Source organism: Nymphalis io, chromosome 8, assembly GCF_905147045.1.
Source record: "Nymphalis io chromosome 8, ilAglIoxx1.1, whole genome shotgun sequence".
NCBI lineage: Eukaryota > Metazoa > Arthropoda > Insecta > Lepidoptera > Nymphalidae > Nymphalis > Nymphalis io.
In genome coordinates, this window is record NC_065895.1 from 5,776,790 (window position 1) to 5,802,482 (window position 25,693).

The following is a 25,693-nucleotide window of genomic DNA, read 5'->3' on the forward strand; positions in this document are numbered from 1 at the left end:
GAATCGATTTGTTAAAATGTTTTTGCCAATCTAGCTTGCAACGAAATTTGGTCGTTTTACGTAATGTTGAACAGAGAACTTCAGTCCAAATGCTCCTCAATATAAATGTTAACCTTGAGGTGTATTAAGAAGAATATTTTAATAGACTCTTAAAATTATAACTGTTATACTTGACGAACTTGGTACACAATTTCATTCGATTGATATAATTACTTAATATGTATATTATAAATCATAACTATACAGTATTAATGCTATAAAACGATTTAGTTTGTTCTGCATTCGCATACAACCTTTTATATTATTTATAAAAATAATAAATAATATTTATGTAATAATATGGGTGTGGATCAAAAAAAAATGACCGTTTTATCATATTTAACATTTAATAGTCTGTAAATACTTTAATCCTATTTTATACTTACCAATACTTAATAATCCCTTTAAAGTATTCTCTAAACTTGTTTATTCCTATCCGACTTTAAAAAAAAAAGCCTGGTTTAGTTATTTGTTTCAGAGAAGAAACATGACAGTTTTCTACGAAATTCTCGTAATTTTAAGGCATTACTGGAAAAAAAAATTTACAGCCGCTGAAGCAATTCGTGAAATTATTAAGTATGAAGGAGAAGGTGTTCTTGATCAGTGCACTGCGCGGCGTTGGTTTCAAAATTTAACGTGTGAGTGGAGATACGACGTTGTAAAGGAAGGACTCCGGGCGACCATTAATGGATATTGATGAGGTTCTGCAGAAAGTCTGTTAAGTCAAATCCGTCTACAAGTACTCATGAACTTGCAAAGGAAGTGTGTTGAAAAATACTGTAAGTCTCTACTCCATAAGGAAGGTGAAAAAGAGCAGAGCAGACTGGTCCCTCACTAACTTATTCCTCAGCAATCAGCTAATAGATTAGCAATTTGTGAAAAATTATTGAAAAACCTTGCTGGTATGAGATTTTACCGGAAGATTACCACTTGTGATGAAAAGTGGGCTTACTGGCAAAATTTAGGTCTAGCTAGGTCGCGGTCAAACTGCTTTTCCGGTTGCTGCAAGGGGGCAATTTGATAAAAGCCCATGCTTTGCGTTTTTTGAAATTTTGATGGTGTTATCTATCACGAATTTGTTGTTGATGGATGCTCTATGAACTCTGAACTACTGCGAACAACTGGATAAATTGTACGCCAAATTATCAGAGCGTTAACCTGCTTTAATTAACCGAAAAGGAGTTTTATTCCAACAAGATAATGCTCGTCCTCACACTTGCCGTCGAACCAAAGAAAAGTTTGAAGAAATTTATGGGTTCAAACTCCTGCCTCATGCCTGGTTCATCCACCATATAGTCCAGACCTCGCACCATAAAATTACTACTTCTTTCGATCCATAGACCATTTTTTTCAAGGGAATTTATTTGATAATTTTGCACAAGTTGAAATTGCGGTCCAAGAATTCTTTGACAGCCATCCCAAGGAATGGTATCAGCGTGGGATCGAGCAATTGGCTAGCAGATGGCTAATGACGGTTGATAACAATGGACTATACTTTAAGTATTAATTTTATTTTATATCAAAGAAATAATAATTCAAATATTTGGTTAAAAAACTGCCTTTTTTTATATACCCTATTATAATGGATATATCTTTGCGCGGCAGATTTTTGTAATCATACATTTAAAAACATTATTTAAACAAATTTAACCCTGAATAAAAAATCATAATTGTACCAGTGCGACAAATGAGCAATGTCTAGTAAGTTACAATGACTTTAAAAACGACTGTAAGATCTTTGAAATTCTTTGTTTACGTCGTTATCATAATTAACTATCATATCTCATAAAATAAAATGCTTAACATAAATATTATTATACTGTACCAACGTGTGCTCGATTTGATTTAATATTGCAATAGATAAGAAACAATCACACTTTTCTTAAATTTTACAGTTTATGTATAACCCTGCTCTTGATTTTCTCAATGACGTAAGAGCGCGGCGATAAGTTTATATTTTATATTCTTAATTTATAATATTCATGTAATCTCACAATTCGTTCCACGTAAACAAATAATTTAATAATACTATACCTTCACGTTTCTAACTTCCAAAATAACATTTTAACTACTTTAACTAAAATAACATATTAACTCGATTTATTAAGTCAACAAGAATATTACATTCTTCTTGACTCATTGGTGTACGTGTCATGTCAGACAATCGGTCAACTGAGTCAGAGTTAGTTTTATTAATTGGATAGACTGTAAACATATACAACTACCGTAACAGCCCGTGAATGTCCTACTGCTGGACTAAAGGCCTCCTCTCCTCTTTTTGAGGAGAAGGTTTGGAGCTTATTCCAACACGCTGCTCCAATGCGGGTTGGTGGAATACACATGTGGCAGAATTTCAGTGAAATTAGACACATGCAGGTTTCCTCACGATGTTTTCCTTCACCGTAAAGCACTAGATGAATTATAATCACAAATTAAGCACATGAAAATTCAGTGGTGCTTGCCCGGGTTTGAACAACTACACGTTATCTTAATATAAAATGTTATATATGTTAAATAACATTCGTTATTTTACGTTTGTCTTTTATCATGTCCGAATAACCTTAATCCTACTGTCCTTAATTCTGTTTATTTTACATAATCGTGTCAAAAATGTTTTTAAGGTTTATATTAAGTCTTTGAATTTACAGAAAAAATGTTTTCCTCAATTAGATATACATTTATTGTTTCTTATCTGTAAAACAAGTTTATTCTGCGTAAATTGTAAGGACAACGATCGCTAGTAACTTATTTAAATTAAACACAACGGCTTTGCTATAAATATTGTTTAAGGGAATCTCTTCTTCTTTCGAAGGTCAAATAAATAATGAGAGAAAGAGACAGAAATCAGTGTTCCTAAGCAAGAGTTATAAGTAAAGCCATAGTCCATTAGATACATATTTTAGTATAACCTGATTATTACGTAATATTTTTAAATAATTTATAAGTGTTAAATCAATGAACTGTCGATTGTTGCAAGGCTGGAGGTTGTTTCGTAAAAATAAAGTAAACATTGTGAATATCGAATAACTTAAATAATTTGTATAATATTGTTTCATTATTATTTTAACGATATTTCTTAATAAACCTTTTCATATACGTAGTGATTATATACGGTGATGTTTCGTTCCGCAGCCCGTTAGATAAGACTCGCAAAGTCGCGATCAAAATCACTGACATCATCCCATTGGCCAATGACTTCACCGATCGTGCGTTACTGTTCTAACTTATAACTAACTTTACTGATACTTAAATATTATAATATATAACGATTATAACAATAATATTATATATGTCATCATCATAATTCGCTTGTCATCCAATTTATTTGAGTTCAACGTAGTGTTAGTTATATCACTGAATTAACGACTCGAACCTCCATGGGGATAATTTTGCTGGATGGTTATCATATGGTGAAGCCCTGACGGTCTTGCTTACATAATAAGCTTAGCAAAAAGGCTGCTCTATCGACACTCATTGGTTTAGATGGCGTAGCTCCATTTCATGCTGCCGAAACCATATGGCATATACATAAAGTGGATTGTAACTGATAAATATCTTTATTATATTTCGTAGAAAGAAGTATGTTGAAGATCTATGTGTCTATTTCAAACCATTGGGGGTGGTTGATTAGATTCATTCATTTTAATTGCCTTGTAAAAGGCATTTCAAAGAGTTTTTAAGAGTATACTCTAATGAAGTATATTTTGTATTGTTAAATATAAACAACTAACCAATAAGCGGACGTGATTTATGACAATTATGTAAATAATAAGTGGTAACCGGTAACCTACACAGTTTTTTAAAACGAGTAAGATTAATAATTTAATAAGTTAAGATTGTGATAACAACAGACCACATCATAACTGCTGCACTTTCCAGCTCTATGGCAAGAATAATTCATTACTTACTCACAATACGTATAGGGTATTGGACCCCGTACCATTTTTAATAAAACTAGGACCCCAGACTGGTTGTCTGCCGTCTGGCCTAATATCAAATTACGCGTCTTGCCAAAGAAGCATGACCTATCAACTAGGTTATATTGATACTTTACCCCAAGACATTTAAAATAAAATTTACTTCTATTTGTTTGCATCTCATGGCCCATGCTAATAAGCTAAGTCTTCAAATTAGCAGACAATTGCGCAAAATATATAATTTAAAGCAAGGTAGGTAAAAAAAATAATGTACATATATACACATACTATGCATTTATTGCATATTATATATCCCGTATTTTAAATATTACAAAGTAATTTTATTGTGTGTGTATTTTGCCTGGCTGAATAGTGCACATTGTGCTGAAAATATTGTTAGGTATTTCCTTGTATATGTATGTATTGTTGTTATATGTATATCGCATAGGCAGTTTATAAAATATTTCACGTCACTTAAATAAAACAAAATATAAATGATTTTCAAAGTTACGTTAAAGTTAAATATATAACATTAGATTATTTTAATGACAGCACCAATAAAACAAAGATTCATTTATCCTAATTTTACAACTGTTTAAGCTGTTACAATTATACTTAATAGGTAAAAAGAATTGAAGAAATAAATTAAAAAGTTGAGCTGTTTCGTAACGGGATTTATGTGAAGATCTTTGTTTAGGGAAGAAACCGACTATACAAAGGCTTGCCTGACATATACTACCGTGCATCTTATTAAATCGAATGCTTGTTTAAAAGTAAACTTAAACTTTAAATAATCATATCATACCTCCTTACCTCTATAAGAAGTCCTCGAGGGCGACGTCCCTCCAACACGCCGGACGGAACGGGCGCCGCGCTCCCAACATAAACACAGCACAAGCGTAAATCGAAATCGGAATAAATAACTTGCAAGAATAAAATGAATAACAATCGCACTACACTTTCACTTAATTTATTCACTGAAATCCAAAAAGATCGCTTGTTTTTATTCAAAATGTACGATTAATATAAGAGCGCATGTCACATGAATTTAAAAATCTCTCTCAAAGCTTCATAGTAGCATCTTAGAAGACCGCCGCTCGATGACTGGCGGGCGCGCGCCGTTTGCGTCGGTCGGGTTACCTCGGGTACCAGTAGTAGCAGAATATATGCGGTCCGGGGAGAGTTGCGACGCGAAGAGGGCGGGCACATACACTGCAGGCGCCTATTCCTTATAGTAGCATAATACTGGACATTGAAAATGAATGAACGAGTGAGAGTACATACACACTCATCGTAGATCCGAAAAAACCTACCTACATAATGTATCCTGCCTAGATAAAAATTAATTGTTGAAATATTACCTTGTTAATTTTTCGTTTATATTGTAATAAGCTTGTAATTGATAAGGTACTCGATCATATTTTAATGAAATACTAGATAAAGTCTGATTAGATTTATTATCTAATCAGACTTTATCTAGTATTTCAGTAAGCTCCCTATGGAAGCGAAGTCTTAATTTATTATTAATTATTTGTAAGTTAAATGCTATACTTTAATGTATATTTTATATAAACAATAAATATGTATATTTATTACAAAAAAAATAAAAATCTTTCTTCACTAAATTGTAAGTATCGAAAATAACAAACATCAAAACATATTTAAGTACAGATAGATATTAGATACGGCTGTTTTAAAAATAATATTTAAAAATGTTTAAAACTAAAAGCACAATTTTCTTAAATATAACCTCATTTGTATAATGCCTTAAAATCAAAATTGTAATTTATTTCATAGATACTTGGCATTACCCGCATTACCCGCATTATTTCTTGTCCATGCTGCTAAGTCAAATGTTTTTATTAGTATACCCATTGTGTACATATTATGACTATTACTGACAAAGAAAGTTACCAAAATATGGAATATAATCAAAATAAATCCCAACTACAAAAATGAAGAGACAATCAATATGTATTTCTTGAAATTTGATGGATTCAGGGTCAATGAATGCATACAATTCAAATGTTTAACAATTTGCATTCAGTAATATTGTAAATCAAACGGTACCCATGTTCTGCTCGCTAATCTTTAGTTTGACAGTAACCAGTCAAATGCGACGCAAATAGCCGCTACCGACGTCAGTAGTGCACGGACGATGCCCCCTATAATGTACAAAGAATCAAATTTATACCCATATTATAACTAATTATATTTAAAAATCAATTATCCGAATATTCTCGTACCTATTTGAATCATCGTTTTCCAGAACTTTCCTGCCTTTTTTTCTGACAAACAACATCGCTCATTAAAGTGAACGCAAGTTTTTGCTCGTGAAAAATAAACTGTAAAAAATTTAATACGATTATTTATTCATTTGTGATAATTTTTATTGTGATACCTACGTACTATTCGTAAATCGCAAAATCTATTATTATGATTTGGAATAGAACATATCAACCATTAACCATTTGGAAGTCATGTACCTATATGACTATGTCATGTAACCATTTGCATGTCATGTACATAATAAGTTTATGTCAAAGAATGAGTAAAGAGGGAATACATAGTCTCTCCGCGGAATGACTTGTCTATAATAAGTTTGAGTAACGCCATATATACCAATATCAGTTTTTGATTTGTGCAATTATAGTTAAGAGGATCTAAATTTGGTAGTGCAACGTATGTAAAAGAGTAAGTTTTCATTAGAAAGAGTTGCCTTCAGAAAGATACCCCACCAAAACCCATGGTTCTCCTCCAATAGCTTCGCGAAGCTCTCCTCAGGTCGAGAAAAATATTTGTTAGTGTAGATGTATTGTGTATGTAATAGGGGTAGGTCTAGTGTAATTGGTGTAGCTCGGTTTACCGATACAGCGTATCGGTAGGTATCTCGGCTTAACTTCCGTAAGGTGTTTTATGATAAGATTTAGAACATTTAAACAGATAGCTCTATAGTTTCTGACTAATCAAACACCGATGTCAGAAAATTCAGTTTTGGCTTAATAAATGGCTGGCCAAATTAGACTCCTAAATTCAGAAAACAATTTGTTAATCGAAAACAACAATTGGCTTGCGCTTTGACAAAGACCTTGTTAGTACTGAATCACTATTATGTAAGAACTCACTTCAAATCTCACTCGTGAAATTTTAAAAACTAACTTACGACACACATTCTTATAAATATAGATAAATCACTTTACGGATATGTCCCATGACATGTCAATGGCATTGACATATCAATTGTCAAAAGTAAGTTTTTGTCTTCTTTACTTGGTGGTAGGACTTTGTGCAAGGTCGTCTGTGTACATACCAACCACTCATCATATATTCTACCGCCTAACAGCAATACATGGTTTTGATGTAGCTTTGGGTAGAAAGCTAAGTGACTTCTGCACTTGTTTCACTAAGCGCCAGTTTACCAACGTGTTAAATAACACACTGGCTCACTCACCCTTCAAACCGGAAGGTTTCTACCCTTATTTCACCTTAAGCAGTATAATGTTTTTAATTTATTTGAAAGTACCCTTAAAGTATATGTTATTCAATAAAAAAGTATCATTAAAATTGTTTCACAACCAGCGAAGGTACAGTAACAAAAACTATTAACGATAAAAAGCATACGTTACGTTGTAGCAATATGCAATGAATAACTTTTTTGCTGATACTGCGGAACGTTAATACTTAGGTATTTTTTTTTGTTTCGTACAAAAAGTTATAAAATAAATTGGACTTAAAACATAAAATACAGCAGATATTATAAGGAATTCAAACTAACCAGATTTTAAGTACACTAAGTCGTAGGTACCTACCTACTTTAAAATAACATTATTGAATTAAAAAACCATTTTATATAAACTAACAAAATATACTTAGAGAAAAAATATTCAACAACTCACCTCTGTATTCTTATTTTAATATTATACTAAGAAAAAATATTGTCGTACATAATCCTTAAGTAATCGTTGAATGGAAATAGGTGTATTTTTTTATTTCCCATAATAAATATTAAATAAAATTAAATATTAGACTTTTCATACATATTTTAATATACGAGGAACATTGTTAAAAAATTACAAAATTAAAAAAATAATAATAATTGGAACTGATACACATATATTTTTATTTAATTGTATACGTACCTACTTATAATTCAGAACGGGTATTAATGGGCAGCTCGTAAATGTCCCACTTCTGGACAAAGGCCTTAGAAGGTTTGGAGTTGTTTCCATAAATGCACGTGATTATATGTATATGTGACAGAATTGTATCCTGTAACAGCTGTTATGTCCCACCGCTGGGTAAAGGCCTCCTCTCCCTTTTGAGGAGAAGGTTTGGAGCTTATTCCACCACGCTGCTCCAATGCGGGTTGGTAGAATACACATGTGGCAGAATTTCAATAAAATTAAACACACTTTCCTCACGATGTTTTCCTTCACCGTCAAGCACGAGATGAATTATTAACACAAATTAATCTCATGTAAATTTAGTGGTGCTTGCCCGTGTTTGAACCCACGATCATCGGTTAAGATTCACGTGTTCTAACCACTAGGCCATCTCGGCTTACAGAATTGCATACAGTTTTAATTTTCATATAGTTTTCCCAAGATGCTTTCATTCACTATCTTATACGATTTGAATTATAAACACAATTTAAGCACGTGAATAATCAGGGGTACTTTTCTAAATTTAAACTCGCGATCGTGTTTCATTCACTAACTCATTTCGGCTCTTTTAATATATTGGGTACTTAAATACTTTCATTTCATTATTAAAATCATCAACGTGATCTTTAAAAGTATATTAGAGACTACCTCGACTTTGTACGGGAAAATAAGAAGTTTATCCCGTGCTCATTTTCCGTCTGTAGTCTTGTAATAGGTACATCGTACAACACACCACGCGAATTTACAGCTTTTATTATATCTCGTAATATTTTTAAAACTATCGGTTCGAAATAAATTAGCGTTGTACAAAGTAACAATTAAAATAATGTGAAATTTACATATCAATCGGATTAGTATTTTCCCTGAAACCGGAATAAACAAACAAAACGTACTTTTTCATATTATTAGTACGTAATATTAGTACATTAACAATTCACATTTTCATGTACCTAAAGTATATAGTTAATCTTTTCATAATGAATTAAAAATAATTAAATTGTACAATTTTCATTGTATTGTTATAGATTTCTACATTAATAATAAACGTGATAAAACTCAACTCGCTTTGTTCTTAAGCAACGCTAAGTGAATGTTAGTGTCAGTTCTTCAAACAACCAATACGGTATAATATAATATTTAATTTTCAAATAAATGTTAAAAATACTTGTACCTACACACATCGCGTATCGCCAGTTTTAAAATAATTTTTAAACAAATTTAAAAGTCCTTTTTTACAATTTTTAAATGTGATGTTATTGGATTCGCGTAGTGTTTACAGGGTCGATAAATCAATTTTCTCTACAGCTAACTACTTTTTATTTTTCATACAGTCTATTAAAGCTTTTATCGGAAAAGGCAACGTTAGGCTAATTGCATACAATATTGTAGATTGTTTTTTTTTTAAATATAACATTTAACCGATTCACTGGTGATAAAACACGTAGTGTCAGTAAATTTTACTGTTATCTGTGTTGTACGTGACGTTCCACATTTCTCGATATTATTTGTAGATATTAAATGTATTTATTAAATATACACGAAGAACCATAAACACAGAAAATCAGTAACCTCGGGTGACGCGATGCTATCGAATCATGCGCCCGCTATATCCGTCCGCAGCAGTACCGGTCCTGCATGCTGATTACCATCATTACTGGTGAAACAATTGTAGACGAACTAAGCTAACGACCTATTTATTATATAATACAACACATATAATATAAGCATCTATAACTTGGCGATTATTAAACGATAAAAACATAAGCATATTTAATTATTAAAATTAAATTATAAATGACAAAATAATAAGTCGTCATCATGCTTTACATGAAATAAACTCGTACTATGTTCGTAATTTTTTTTACTAAATAATAATACGATAAATAGTTTATAATATTTCTTTCAAAACGAACAGGAACTAATGATCGATAAGGTAAAATGAAGGCCTCTTGTCTTGGCAGTCGCCTTGAATAATTTATTCCAATCACACATTACGATGACAGGGTCCCTGGTCACCGACAGATGCCTACAGCATCACAGATAATATTCTGACATTGACTCTGTTGAAACACGAATGCTAATATACATTAAAGGTTATATTTTAAAGAAAGTATGATGATAAATTAAATTGTAAATGAAATTTTAAGGAAAAAAATTATCAACAAGAAAGTTAATGTCTTTATTTGTTTTCTATTACCTTATAATTAGCTCGACCTGTTAGAATGCCTGGGTCTAATCCTGCAAATAAATCTCAAACTTCATACTATTATAGTTAACACCGAATAAGATAATTATGTAGGTCTAAATTATTCGAATCTACTTTCAAAACATTGCGTTCGAACGTTGCAAAATGGAAGAATATTATTAATTCCAGGTCGCTAGTTTTCCAGGAAACCGTGATATCGGAATTGCAAATATAGGCTATGCGCTTCCACTTATCCGTTGCGAGGTCGTAAGCGGTGAGCCCGTAACATTACATATCCTCGCTCTTAACTGCATATTCCCAATATTACTGAGAGCTTATGTATTTTAGTTAAATGAAGCTCGTTCTAAATATGTATAAACAATAATTTAGGAATTCGAAATTTCTATATTCTCATAGTCGAAAATGTTTAAACCAATGCATGCAACCATGCAATGTGCAATCAGACAATTATTACAAAAAATTACTAACAATTTTTTCGCCATTTCTTAATAATAAACTTTCTTAGTAGGTAATCAAATAATGTTAAATATATATATAAGCATATGAAAATGTACCTACAAGGCAACACTAACACAGGCATGGAAAAAAACATTATTATTCCACTGACCTTTTGTTGCTGTCCCACTCTTTGTTATTCTTAATAGAAATTCATATGGAGTGTTTTAAATTCACTACCGTAATAGGGAAATTATTTCTTTGTTCTGTTTTATTATTCAGTGGTCTTGAAATTGATATAAACTGGTTTCATGTGATAATTTGCGATACAACTATATGTATAAGGTATCTACGTGTTACAGATAATTCCCTTTTCCGATATAAATATAATAAGACTTAAAATCTATCATACTAAAATATTTTATTACAAGGAACCTCATAAATTAGTCGATTCTTTGATGATAGCAAAATTGCATTGAATTAATGTCTCGCCTTTCCCCTAAGAGGTAAACAATGCAGCTGACCAAGAAACACGTAAACAATGGTTAAATATTACAAAGAGCTGAAGCGTATCGCGAATCCATTAAGTGTAATACAAACCTTAGAAAAGACAATGAAATTTGTATTAGATCGAGTAGTTTCAACAACGCAGTGTCATAGCAACAACGACAGAAGCTCTATGAAGTAAACCAGCTTGCGCCTTTCATAAAATAATACTTTACGCGCGATAATTTAGTTCGCTTCTATTACCGAATATATTGTAATAATAAAAACAAAATAAAATAGCTTACAATAATATATAAGGTAAGGTTAAACATATACATATTTATTTTCAAAATAGCCAAATCCGCAGCTTCGCCATCGTGGAATTCAGTGTGATAAGAAAATCCTTGAAAATTTGCCATTTTAGCGCACATATTGATTAGGTACAAAAAAAATTTGTTTTGGTTTGATAACTCACAAGTTTAAACTTACAAAAAGGCAGTTGTTTTGAGCTAACAGACACTTTTTTTAAAACTATTGACAATTTTTTTTTATTTGTATCGATGTTTAGTCACTTAAATATGAACAATGCGAGAACTTAAATACATATTTAATATATAAATTACATGTGATAATACTTACAAAATATAAATGGAATTGGTTGTTCTTCTAGAACCTACATTTCATTACTTAAATTTATTTGTGTATGACAGACGGCCGTTATCACTGAAAATGTTTCTTACGAGGTGAAACGAGTGTCCTCCTTCCATATATACGATGTGTTAAGTTAAATATGTTTTAAAAACATTTCGCATTTCATATTTTGTGACTTTTTGTATCCCTTATGAGTTATGTAAAAATAATATTTAACATAAATATAATGAATGCTAATGATGTCGGATTCGAATTTTATTTTGTAAGAACATAACGAGGTTAAAGATAAAATTTCATTGGACTATTTGATTTATTACCTAACGAGTTGTGCTTGCAACTTCGTCAGCGTAAAACATGGATACCTAGAAACTTTTATCCCTTGGGAATAGTATCCAGACCTAGAATTTTTAAAATGTCGAGATTTATAAATTAATCAATTTGAGCCTGTAGTGCTCAAATAGTAATATGATTATTTAGGTTTGTTAGACAGTTTTCAACATTAGCTGAACTTAAATTGGAGTAAACAAATTTACAGTCGTTTGTTATTTTTTTCCGGATTAACTCGAAAATTATTGTGCGATTGAAGATTATATATTCACATGACAAACATAGGCTATATATAGTCAATTATATTTAATGTTGAATGCTACAACTTGTGTAAGCAGTATGTGTTCATTTGTGTGTCGTTTTATTTTATATTATATTGATTTATAGTTACCATACTAAACCATATTTACCATACCATATTTCGATTGCGGGGCGTGACTGGCATGGGAGCATTCTCTCTATGTATTAAAAGTAATCTTTCAAATTCAGCGAGGGGAAAATTTATTTCAAATCCATGGTTGCATATAATATACGATTTAGAAAATTGTGTTCAGTAACAGCTGACATTGATTTTGTGTAAGGTCGAAAGTTAACGAGTAACTAACAGAAGAAAACACGCGATCTATCAATTTTCGAGGTCAAATCATTGCATGCTCTACAGCGGGAAACCGATCAACGTGATGCGATCAGTCATTATGATAGAAGGTGTACGTACTTACATAACTTTAAATTTATATATTTATATAACTATCCAGAGGGTGGATCTACCAGTTATCTGTCCGATAGCTGGTTGGAATCACTACGGGTACGCGACCCCGGACTGCTCTAGCTACTAGTGTCACATTCCTGTATCTTCCGTGATCACAGTATCCTCACCCCTCTCCTTGATACGTTGTTTCCCAAAATTATCCCAGCGTCACGCCAAAGAAGAAGGAAAACTAATATTAAACCCGGAGCGGTGCCTCCGTTTAGGCGTAAGCCAGTCACCTGCGGCCAAACCAGCACCACACGTATTGACTCGTCATTCCTGCGGATCCTGCTGGGGAGGAGGAGAGGGTGGCATGGGTACTGGGCAAGCCCGTGTTGCCATAAAGTCGCCTGGCCCAGGCGTAGCAGCATCCACGGAGAGGACACTTCGCTCACCTGTCTTGCAGGTGGAAAACAACACGGAGAGTGGCAGTCACCGGTTATAAGTCAGCACGAATAGGCGTAAGTGCGGACGCCAGGGGCCACTCTTGACAGTAGGAGGATCCATCGTAGATCCATTGATCAGTTACCGCCTGCTTTAAGTCGGGCAGCCCCCGATCAATAAGGTACTGATCCGCCTCAGCGTTAACTTGTTCCGCCTGGGTGAACGGAACATAAGCCTTACAGCTAGACGTTGACGCTGTGACATTGACCACCTGCTCAAAGAAACAAAAATCTCAAAACCCACAACAACGCTGCTTACATGCGCTTTGCGACATGGAATGTCCGAACGATGAGGACAGGCTTCCCGAACACCTACGGAAGCTCCGATTGCGCCCAAAAACTGCGCAAAACTTACAGTATCGACGTGGAGCTTAAAAGGCTCAAAATCGATATCGTAGCCTTACAAGAGACCAGAACTGAAGACGAAGGGTCTTTGCGTGAAGCTAACTACACTTTTTACTGGAAGGGCAAGAGTTCCTTGGAAACACGAGAGCATGGTGTAGGTTTCGCGGTTCGAAACCATCTCATCAACGCCATAGAGACACCTGTAGGCGTTTCCGAGCGGATTATGGTCTTGCGTCTAAACACAAAAAGCGGCTTTGTCACGCTAATTTCCGCTTACGCACCGACGCTTAGTTCAAAACCTGAGACCAAGGATCAGTTCTACGGCCAGCTCGATGAGACAGTGCGCAGGGTGAATCCAACTGACAGACTGCATATTTTGGGTGACTTTAATGCCCGCGTCGGTCAGGGTACATCAGCCTGGCCTGAATGCCTCGGTGCACACGGCATAGGCAAGCTTAACGACAACGGACAACGACTGTTGGAGTTTTGCTCAAGGCACCAGCTGTGTGTTACCAACACCTTTTTTAAAGGCAAAATGATGCGGAAAGTCTCGTGGATGCACCCTCGATCTAAACACTGGCACCAATTAGACCTTGCTCTAACAAGAAGGAGGGATCTACGGGAAACGCTCCACACGCGGGCGTTTCACAGTGCCGATTGCGACACCGATCACAGCCTCGTCGCTACTAAAGTCCGACTTGTCCCTAGAAGAGTCCATTCTTCCAAGCCACTCGGTCGAAAAAAGATAAATCTTTTCAAGACTCGTGACATGGAAGTAGTGGAGTCATTTGGGGAACTCGTCCGCGAAGAAGTTGCAACTTGGGATAGTACGGCATCAGCGCGAGTCGAATGGGAAAAAGTCAAGTCTCTTCTCACTGACACTTCAGGCAAGATTTTTGGCTATCAAAAGGCAAAATCTTACGACTGGTTTCAAGAAAACGAGAAGCACTTACTTCCCTTGATTGACTCGAAACGCCAAGCCGCTTTAAATTTTCGCCTTAACCCTTGCGATGCGACGCGTAAAGATCTCACGAAGGCAAAAGCCTCACTCCAGCGTAGCACGCGCTTCTTTGTAAATGCGTTTTGGACAGAGCTTTGCCAAAGCATCCAAGCGTGCGCAATCGCGGGGGATATTGGCGGGGTGTACGCGGGCATCAAAAGAGCTCTTGGACCTACTCCAAAAAAGACGGCACCTCTCAAGGAAACCGACGGTTCTGTTATAACAGACAGCACCCGTCAGATGGCAAGATGGGTAGAATACTACAAGGGGCTCTACTCGTGCCCAGTGGATATTCAGCCAGAAGCAATGGAGCTTGTCCCGAATCTGGCAACTTGGCACGAGCTAGACGTTGCACCCACAGTAGAGGAACTTTATCTGGCCGTCAAGAAGCTCAAATGTGGAAAGAGCCCCGGAAAAGACGATGTTGTCACCGAAGTCGTCAAGCTTGAGTGCCTCTTGCCCATCCTTCATAACCACCTGGCTAAGTGCTGGGAAGAAAACTACGTCCCTCAGGATATGCGAGATGCTAACATCGTCACTCTTTATAAAGGCAAAGGCGATCGTGGCGACTGCAACTGTTACCGCGGAATATCTCTTCTTAGCATCGTCGGTAAAGCCTTTGCTTAATAGCTTATACTTAATTAAGTATTTGTTTTTAGTTTGTAAATAACATTGTAAGTTAAAGTTTATAGGTTAGGTAGATATTTCGTTTTGTCGTCGCATATTTTTTTCTCATTGTTTTGTTAAATTTATTCTTAGTCAGTTAGTTAATAATAGGTACTTATCTTTTAAACACATAGATTTACCTTTCAGCTTTAAAAGGACACTATTTCCTGTGAAGGTATCGTTTGCAGTCACAATAAATAAAGTACAGGGAAGGACATTCAAGTATGTCGGAATAGAGTTAAGGGAATTCTTCTACTATTGTTTTCATGGCAAATTTTATGTTTCCCTATTTATCCGGGTGCGGTGAAAAAAATGAATACGAATATAAAACTAAAAATGTTTTATATACTGAAATATTATAAGTTCGCTCTTAGTGATTTCGTTAAGTTATACGCAGGTGGAACCGTGGGCACAGGTAGTATGTATATATAATGTGAGTTGAATCGACGGAGCCTACGCTAATATCGGTTTTTTTTTTCAATTAAAAAAAAAAAATATTTTCTCTTATTCCACGGCCTTTTTCTGTTTGTTTGGTATACTTAAATTATTTGAAAGTGCGTTAATAGGTACTGCGATTAAAGAGTTTAACAATAAAAAAAAAATATTGTCTGCGTTGTTTCTTTGTTCTTTAAGCTGTAGTTTTATAAATAATTTGAATCAATTTATAGAACATAAACTTTCTACATACATCGTCAAAATTAGTTTACCCTGGCCGACAGCACTGCGCAAATGGAACAAACACGGTTGGAATAAACGATGACTTTCCCAGGATCAATACAGTACAGGAAAGCATACTTGAAGCGAGCAGATCGTCGAATTGAAAGGACGAATGATATTCATTAATTAAAATTAATATACTATACAAGTACATGTTAATTCTACAACGTTTCAACTAAAAACATGTAATAAACATTTTTATAGGATACTGCTAGGATAGAAGCAAGTAAGTTTTTATGGGTCGAGATAGAAATTCGAGCATATTACGTAGCCGAGATTTCGTAGCAAGAGTTAAATTATTTATAATGAAAATTTATTTGCAAGAAAAGTGGTTACGCGTTAGGTTTTACTGATTTAAATAAACAAAGACTTTTCGCAAACAGGAATCTTAAATTGTTTTAGAAAATTCGTTACGTGTGTACGTACGTTACGTTGTTTTTTCCTTTGGAAATTTTATATGAAGTGAAATCAATTTACAATAACTTGATATTGATGATATAAACATATAACTAGATTATATATAATTATTTTATCATTAATTTTAGAGTTTATTTTTAACGCCCAACCCAAAAAGAAAGGTATATAAGATTAACGAGTGTATGTGTGTCTGTCTGCTGCATAGTAACTAACCGGATGAACCGATTTGATTACAATTGTTTTTATTAATATTTCCTTAATTTCTTTCATTGGTACCAAAATTTTTGTACTTATTTTTAATAAATTTAAAATTTTATTTCAAATTGCCTGCGGGTGATCATATTATACCGTACATGTCTTACCGTAACTAAAGCTGTTTGAGCCACTGAAAGTTATTATGGCGACTTTAAATATAAGCTGATTTTTAGTCAATACTTACATAAATTATGAATAGTCAGTCACCAAATCTTGATGCTATGAAGCGTCACTACAGGCACAGGGGACAAAACATCTTAGTTCCTAAGATGATATTAGTGATTTAAGTTTATATATGGTATATATATATATTTTAAATATTATAATGAGGTTTTATTTTATTATAAGATTTAAGATATAATACTACAATTACGTATACAGCCAGTCTTCCCCTCTAGTCATATCATTATTTACGTTCGTATTCCAAAAGATCGAATACTCAGAAGTTAACTAAATAGTATAAGAAATAATCTTCAGCCCGCAGGTCATAAAACCAAACGTAAATCTACGTAAAATTAGTTGTAGCTATATCATAATGGCAAATAAAGGTCAAGTTCGTGGGGTGCAGGCGGTGGCGGTAGCGACAGCTCACGGTCCGCCGAGCGCTACAAGGCCGCTGAACATCAAAGCCTTCGACCCTTGTAAATTATCCCCTCCACCGATCAATCGGAGCTGAACTCGCGATTATAACAAATATGTGGAAACAATTTTATGTAAATCAATTGAAAAAATAAAAAACAATAATGGCAAAAAAATATTATTAAAAAAACTATGGTTTTGTCGCATGATCGTATTGGTAAGTATTTATTCTAAAACATCACCTATCCATCTTGTTGCTACACTGTTTGTGATAGAACAGACAGACACAAACATTAATTCTTATACCAACATATTGAGTAATATTTCGGTAATTATATAAATTTACCATAAATATAAATATATTTAGAGTAAGAAATATTGTAGGATTTTCTTTGTAAATTATATAATTTAATATGATAGTACATATAGGTATTAAATGTACATATGTTACTTCGTCAAAAGAAATGTCATGTATTGATCTGCACGGTACTTAATACTGTTAAAGTTTTTCTCTGTTACTGCGTTGTGTTATGTGTGCACATGGAATGGGAATGTTTATTCTTTTAAAATTAATCATTTATCCCGGTAATCACAAATGATATCGATTTAAAATTAGAATTTTGTTTCTCGAATTAATGTTACTTTTCTAATTGTTATTAATAACCTCTTATAATAATAGATAGGAAAACACGTAAGAGTTGCGGTTTTTGACTGCATATTGTTATATATGTAATATAAAATAATTTCAATATAATTTAACATGTTATTTCATGTATATCATTCATATAATCTTGTTAATCATATACAAAATAACAATGGATACAATTTGATTGAACAGAAAGCAAATTGTTTATTTAAAACCTTAACTGAATTTTAAACGTACCTAAACAACAAATTTCGTTTTCCTTTAACGAAGTCATCTCTTCATTTCCTAATACATAATATACATCATCCGATAACAAGAGGACTTGTTACTGAGAAAAAAAATCGAGTTTATTTAATTTTGCCGAACAAATTCAATTTTGTAAGCAATCAATTTATTTTAGAATGATTTTCATTCGCTTCAATTTTATTGAAATATCGTCTTAAGTAATAATTAATATTAGGTTTTTAAAGGCAGATTATATATTCAATGTTACTATAATAAATGCGAACGTTTGAATGTCTTGATGCTTGTTACTTAGGTAACGAGTCAACCTGCTGGGCGAGTTCTAAATATGAAATATTCATCAAAGTAATAATGAGCTTTGAGAGTATTGCTATTAACTTTTACTTTACTTAATTATTATTAATATCTCGAGGCGCAAAGAAAATGAGTGTGGGACTAATTAATTACCTATTTGTTTTTTTCCGAAAACACGTTGAAACTAATTATATGATTAATTAAGGTAAAACCTACATGATAGCTTAGTGTCATGGACATGGTTTGATATATCATCTCATTGAGCTAATTATAGATAAAATAAAATAAGCATGATTTGTAGATAATAAAAATGTCTCGTGAAAATAGTGGCAGTCACCACGTTTATATTTAAAACACGACGAAGTTCCAATTAAATTATTTTGAGCATGGAGTATGTTTATAAACAAATTTATTGAATACAGCTTTTTAAGTAATTGAATGAAAAAAAAATAACGCATAAAAAAGATTTGGATTGATAAATACTTTTGTGCAGTTATAATATTTGTGTATGCGCCATATGTAAAATACATTAAATACAAATACTCATTTAGTAAGATTTAAAGTTTTATTAAAAAAATGCTACATCTATTTTTTATAAAAAAAGTGTAATAAATAATATTATTTCTTTTAAAAAAAAGATAAAACATTTTTTTGCAGTATGTTAACATTTTAATACGCGTATATTACTTACATAAGAAGTAAAAAAGATTTTTTGATAACTTATGACAATAAAAATAATTTAGAAAGGTTAATTTAATTAAGACTATTTTTTATTATTTAGATAAAAGTTGAATTTATAAGTATGCTTATGTATTAATATTTTACAATTGTTTATATACCTTCGATAGCTCAGTTGGTAGAGCGGTGGACTGTAGATGAGATAATTGTTAATTGATATCCATAGGTCGCTGGTTCAAATCCGGCTCGAAGGATATTTTTAACTAACTCTTATAATCATCCTTAAAATATGTAACAGGTTCCAATATTATATTTTGGTACTTTAAACCTTGGTTAGATAACAGTGAAATAGAGTTTTCCCATACAATAACCGAGCACTTCTCAACCAAGCCACAAATGTAAAAAACATTTTATTCAACTGCGAGAATATATTCTGCGCACAATGATTTGAAACGACTCTAGGCCAGCTTCCCACGAGGACCATTCACGCTAAGAAAAAACAATGCTACTCTTTTTACATGGTGTAAAACTGTAAAGTAAAAAGCTTTTTTATATTTAATAGTACGTTCGTAAATGGAAGAAATGGTATATTTTTACTATTAAGTTAGTAATGAACTTTGATGATTCATTGCACACTTGTTACACTTTAGCATGTAACTTTTTGATTTATGAATTAGTATCTATTTCTTGAATAAGAAAGTACTTAAAAGATAATAATAATATGATATATTTTAAATATAGTTTATAAAAGAGCATACAATCGGTTAAATATAATTAACTAATATTTAATTCAAAAATCAGTGTGCTTCGTTTTTTTACTTATTCGATACTATTGAAGTGGCTGTTATTTGTATGGATTGAAACTAGGCACTAGTGACAAAACTCAGATTTCCATGCAAATGCCATTAAACGTCAACGCTATCGAATGATTAATAAAACTAGCACAAGGAACACTGTATTTTAGTCACTAACATTTTGACTATCGTTCCATATGCCATAGTCAATGTATACATAAGTACGTACGTACTCAATAATTATAAGCTTTATATTTAAAAGAAGAAATATGTATATAAATATATATATGTAAAGGCGGAGAGCAATATAATAAGTGAATAATACCTTATCCTTAACAATTATAGGTACAGTGTTGAGAGCATTGTTTTAAAGCTCGGAAAAACCATTGAATGCGAGTTTAAAACAACAGCTACACCACAGCGACGCACGGAAATGGAAATACACATAAGTTTTTTTCAATGCAAAAATGTATGGATTTTAATCATTTATGTACACGAAATTGCATAAATTCAAATACGTATTATAGTAAAATCCGTGTTTAATGACAAGAAAAGCTTACCTTATCAGTACAAGCCAAAAAAAATTTTCAGAGGACATAATTTCTGACGCATTTTTTTTCGTCCTTTCCACGCTAGCACAGCTTTAGAATAGATCATGTTATGACATGGCGATTGTCAATGTACACGCGAACAAAATTGCATTATATACATAATTACATATATATTTCAGAATAAAAAGATAATGAGTTTTTCCGTCGAAAATTCTCGGTAGCAGGCCAGAGTCTGAAAGTTGGAAGTGCGTACACTCCCGTGCCTCGGAAAGCACGTAAAGTCGTTGGTCTTGCGCCCGAACACTTTCCGATCGTGTCGGCTTGCCCATCGGATTATAAGCGTTAAGGAATAGAGAGTGCACCTGTGTTTACGCACCCACTTGAGCAGTATAATATGTCCTCTGCAGTTGCCTAATCTCTCTTGAGGTTGGCCGCTGTGGCCGTACTCGGTCTGGAGGACATCATCATATGAATTCCAAACATTTAAATGGGTTTACTTTTTATCAAATGTAACTAGAATATATAAGTTGCTCTTAAAATATATTCGTAGTTTTTAACGTTTTTCGGTTACAATTATTACTTAAATAAAAAATTAATCGTTATCTATTGGACATTTGTTTGATTCTAACTTCAGGCATGGTTCCCTTAAATTGTGCTTAATATAATTTGACAACAAAGTTACTTATAAAAGTGAAAATTAATAACTCAACACGGAACATCGATACAACATAAAAATAAAAGCCACCAAAATGTTTTGACATTCAAATACAAGCATACAAGCTTATAATAATGTATACATAGTAACTTTTCCTCTGCTTTTCAAAAGAGAAGTGTTTGTACCTACAGCGTAATGCTTGTTGTACATGCTGTTGCGTTCAACGTATTTAAAAATATAACGTGAACTCAGGTGCTTCAATTTATAAAAGTATTCACAGTAACGCAGCTCATCTGTTGAATATTCTCTCTAATTAATTCATCCTGAAAAGCTGTTTTGAACAAATAAATCTACTTAGTTAACTTTTACCTACATAGGTACTTAGGTAGATTAATAATTTATACACAATTACAGCAACCTAATAAAATATATATTACCGTATCGTATAAATTGTTTTTTTTTTTAATTTCGAGTTTTGAGAACTACTAAAATATGACTATTAAAGAACTTTCACATAATCTGTTATTATATCGTAGTCATCCCTAATAGGTGTTTTATTTGTGATTTATATGGTAGGTGTATCTAGCTGTTGCCCGCGGCTTCGCTCGCGCGTAAATATAAGTAAAAAATAAATGGTCGCAAAGAAGTACCAGGTTTTAAAACATGAAATGTTATTCTGGATAGAAAACAAGTATATTACAGGGTTTTTTAAATTTTAGATTGATGATTATTATTTTAATATCTTAGTGAATGCCTGTAGTTTAGACAAATTTATTTTATAGGGACCTAAATCGGTTGAAACTAAATTATTTTGAAATGGTTGAAAATAAAATTTATTTTATACATGTTTTTCGATCTACGATGAAAAACGTGTATTTATTTGAAGAATAAATTCTTTATTTATAGTAGTTCAAATGCCTCAGTCATCCATCCACGCCGTTGGATATATTTAATGCTGTAAATGAGCAAGCGTACAAATATTTATTTATTGTAAAATATTCAGATTCTACAAAACTATTAACCCACTGAAAATATTATTTATAATTTACTTACTGGTGGTAGGGCTTTATGCAAGCTCGTCTGGGTAGGTACCACCTACTCATCAGATATTCTACCGCAATAGTAGTACTTGGTATTGTTGTGTTCCGGTTTAAAGGGTGAGTGAGCCAGTGTAATTACAAGCACAAGGAACATAACATCTTAGTACCCAAGCTTGATGGCGCAATGGCGATGTAAGCGATGGTTGATATTTCTTACAATGCCAATGTCTATAGGCGCTGGTGGCCACTTACGTATATTAAATATACATACCACTTATGTATATGAAGGTGGCCCATAAGTTTATCCGCCTCCTTGTACCATAAAAAAAAATGTCTGTCTACTACTGATACCACCGCCACCCCCACCCAGGCGGTAAATTACCTAGGCAGATTAATATTATAATATAGCTAAAGGCTTTGTTAATTAAAAATCTCACACACATAGGATCACAGAATTTATTGGTAGGATTTAAACATTTTTTTACGTATAAAGACCATTTTTCAGAAAGGATGTGAGACTATTATTAAAACACGTTTACGACTCACGTGCCGCGGGGGCGGAACAGTAGTGTTTAACGTGTGAAACCGGGCTAGTATTTAATTATTTTAGGCAAAGTACGTAGTAATTAATTTTGTACGTTATAGTACAGTTTTTCAGATGGCCACAAAATATGCAAATAATAGAATAGCTATTTTATAAAAAAAAAAAAAAAAAATTTATAGCACCTCTTTGTAAATGACTCGCGGTGTTTCCTCTTGGCACTAAAATTACTAAGTTATTCGCAGAGCTCACTCTGGAGCACGCAATAAAAAATGTCCATGTGAGATCAGTCCTCACTTAAATCAATGCCGGCTATATTCAATGACGTGCATTGAGACTTATTGATTGTCATGGCGAAGCACACATAGAGAAGAAACTATATTCTTTGAAATTCGAAAGAATATTCTGAGGTAGAACTCTCCTCGAACACATCCTGCAATAAATGTATAAGAATTGTGGGTCGTGTTGAGGTAGAGCTTCGAGACTACCAAATAGCAGTCCTAGCAGTTTAAAAGTGCGCATAAGTCCTTCTTCTATAATTTGTTTAACTCCAAAATAAGGCATTTGCAAACATTGATTATACAGTGTAATACAGTCCATAATTTTTTTGTGATCAAGAAGCTTACCCATGGTAAAGCTATCAAGTGGTACAGGTAGAGGCAAATAAGCCGAAAGCTCTTTACTAGCACTACTTCTCAGCAGTCTTTGCTACCGAAGTTTTGTATAAAAAATATATTTCTTGCACCTCCCTAGATGTATATCTTAAGAAATTGTGTATATACAATTTATTATTTGCAACTGAAGTATGTATATAAAGTTTTTTAGCGAATATATCCAAACAAACATTCTAACCCTTCACTACAAAATCCCACCCGTTAGGGTGGAATTTCCAAGACTTTCAAATACATGTTTATCAATTTATTTAAGAAAAACAAACAGTAAATTTAAGCAGATCATACCATTTGTTTATACTAATGTTTCCGCCCTATTTCTCCCATTTGCGGTTGAATTTCTAAAAATGACGAATAATGTATGCATTTAGTTTTGCACAGAAATTTTAATATTACATTTCTTTCTTCTTACTTCAAAAATGTAGGATTCCCCATTTTACCCCTTTACGGGTGGAATTTTGAAAAATCATTTCTTACTGGATGTTTACAACATAAAATACATCATCTAATAAAATTCCAAGTTTCCAACCCCAGTGGTTTATGCTATGAGTTGATGAATTAGTCAGGACAAGTCATTATATAATATAACATAACACATTGAAACGGCTGTTACTACAAAATACAAATATGATTAACAGTTAAACTGCACAATATTTAAGGAAGAAAATAAAAATGGATACAAAAAATCTTACAGTGCCTGTTGCCATGTACAATATGCACAACCGACCACCCAAATTAGATGGTCTACTTCTGTTTGAAATTGGTTAAAAAACACAATTATGAACTTAACAGTAACAGTAACAGCCTGTTAATGTCCCACTGCTGGGCTAAGGCCTCCTGTCCCTTTCAAGAAGAAGAATTATGAACTTATATTAATATTAAAAGATTTTGAAAAAATAAAATATTAAGAAAAATGGCTTAGGTCGTGAAGTCCGATGTTTTCGCCCTGGTTACTTGCCAATAAGTACATACAAGTGCAGAGATCGCTTGGCACACGAGTAATTTAATTTTATTGAATGTAATAATTGTATTATGACTGTATCGTTAGAAAGTAATGTCGTCACACGTTAAAATAAACATTTTATTTGATATCTTATTGTAAAAAAATAGGTACGAAGACAGGGACCATATTCGTTCTTTTTGCGAAAAACGTATTTAAATATTAGTAAACTAAGTTAATGATTTCGTTTTCTCTCGAAGTCTCCCATTTTCACATTTACATATAAATCGCCCACGATTCGTTAAACTTAATCTAGTTAATCAAAATAATTTTGTTTTTTTTATCAATTCGATCTTATTGAATAGTAATTCTTCAAAATGCATATGCAAAAAAAGTAGATAGAAAATATTTAGGTTGTTTCCATTTCTGTTTAATTTCTAAGAGTCTATTTATTTTTATGTAATTAAGAACATTGCAATTAATTTAAGCCTTACTAGAGTAAATTCCGATCATTAATCATTTACGGTTTAATTGCATTTATTTGTAGATAGATTTTGGTCTAATAGCATGTTAAAAATTCTTGTAAGTTTTTGTAAGTCTGTATACATGAAGTATTACAAGTATATTTGCGTAATAATTTCATTGCCGCTAATGAATCAATTAAAGGTTTTATACTATGCACATGCTGCTTCCATAGACAACATAGCTCCGATCGTGCATAATATTATAATCGGCCGAGATCATGAAGGTATGACTTTTCTGTAGCTTTTTTTTTTTTTTTTTTTAATAGAATAGGAAGGCGGACGAGCATATGGGCCACCTGATGGTAAGTGGTCACCAACGCTCTTAGACATTGGCATTGTAAGAAATGTCAACCATCGCTTACATATCCAATGCGCCACCAACCTTGGGAACTAAGATTTTATGTCCCTTGTGCCTGTAATTACACTGGCTCACTCACCCTTCAAACCGGAACACAACAATATCAAGTATTGCTGTTTTGCGGTAGAATATCTGATGAGTGGGTGGTACCTACCCAGACGAGCTTGCACAAAGCCCTACCACCAGTAAAAGCTTCATTGTCGGTATACACTTTTAAAATTGGCGTTTATTTATATATTTTTTTGTTAAACACTACCAACTGTCTGTTATTTAATTACCTATATAATGTAGAAAATTATTCACTCCGAATTTTTAAAGTTAAGTAAGTTAAGTTTAGTAATTGTCATTTTAATAGGCAATGCCC

At 33.0% G+C, this 25,693-nt stretch overlaps 1 protein-coding gene and 1 non-coding gene across 4 annotated transcripts in view; one reads left to right on the forward strand and one right to left on the reverse strand.

Moving 5' to 3' along the window:
- Positions 1-5,077, reverse strand: part of LOC126770280 (Ca(2+)/calmodulin-responsive adenylate cyclase) — a 94,009-nt gene extending 88,932 nt beyond the window's left edge. For all 3 annotated transcript variants that reach the window (XM_050489593.1, XM_050489592.1, XM_050489591.1), the window contains exon 1: positions 4,770-5,077. The gene's annotated coding sequence lies outside the window, so the exon portion shown is untranslated. The remainder of the gene's footprint in view (positions 1-4,769) is intronic.
- A 14,338-nt stretch (positions 5,078-19,415) lies between these two features.
- Trnay-gua (transfer RNA tyrosine (anticodon GUA)) lies at positions 19,416-19,509 on the forward strand. The gene is made up of 2 exons: positions 19,416-19,452; positions 19,474-19,509. It is a non-coding gene; the product is annotated as a tRNA-Tyr (tRNA).
- Positions 19,510-25,693: the final 6,184 nt, after the last annotated feature.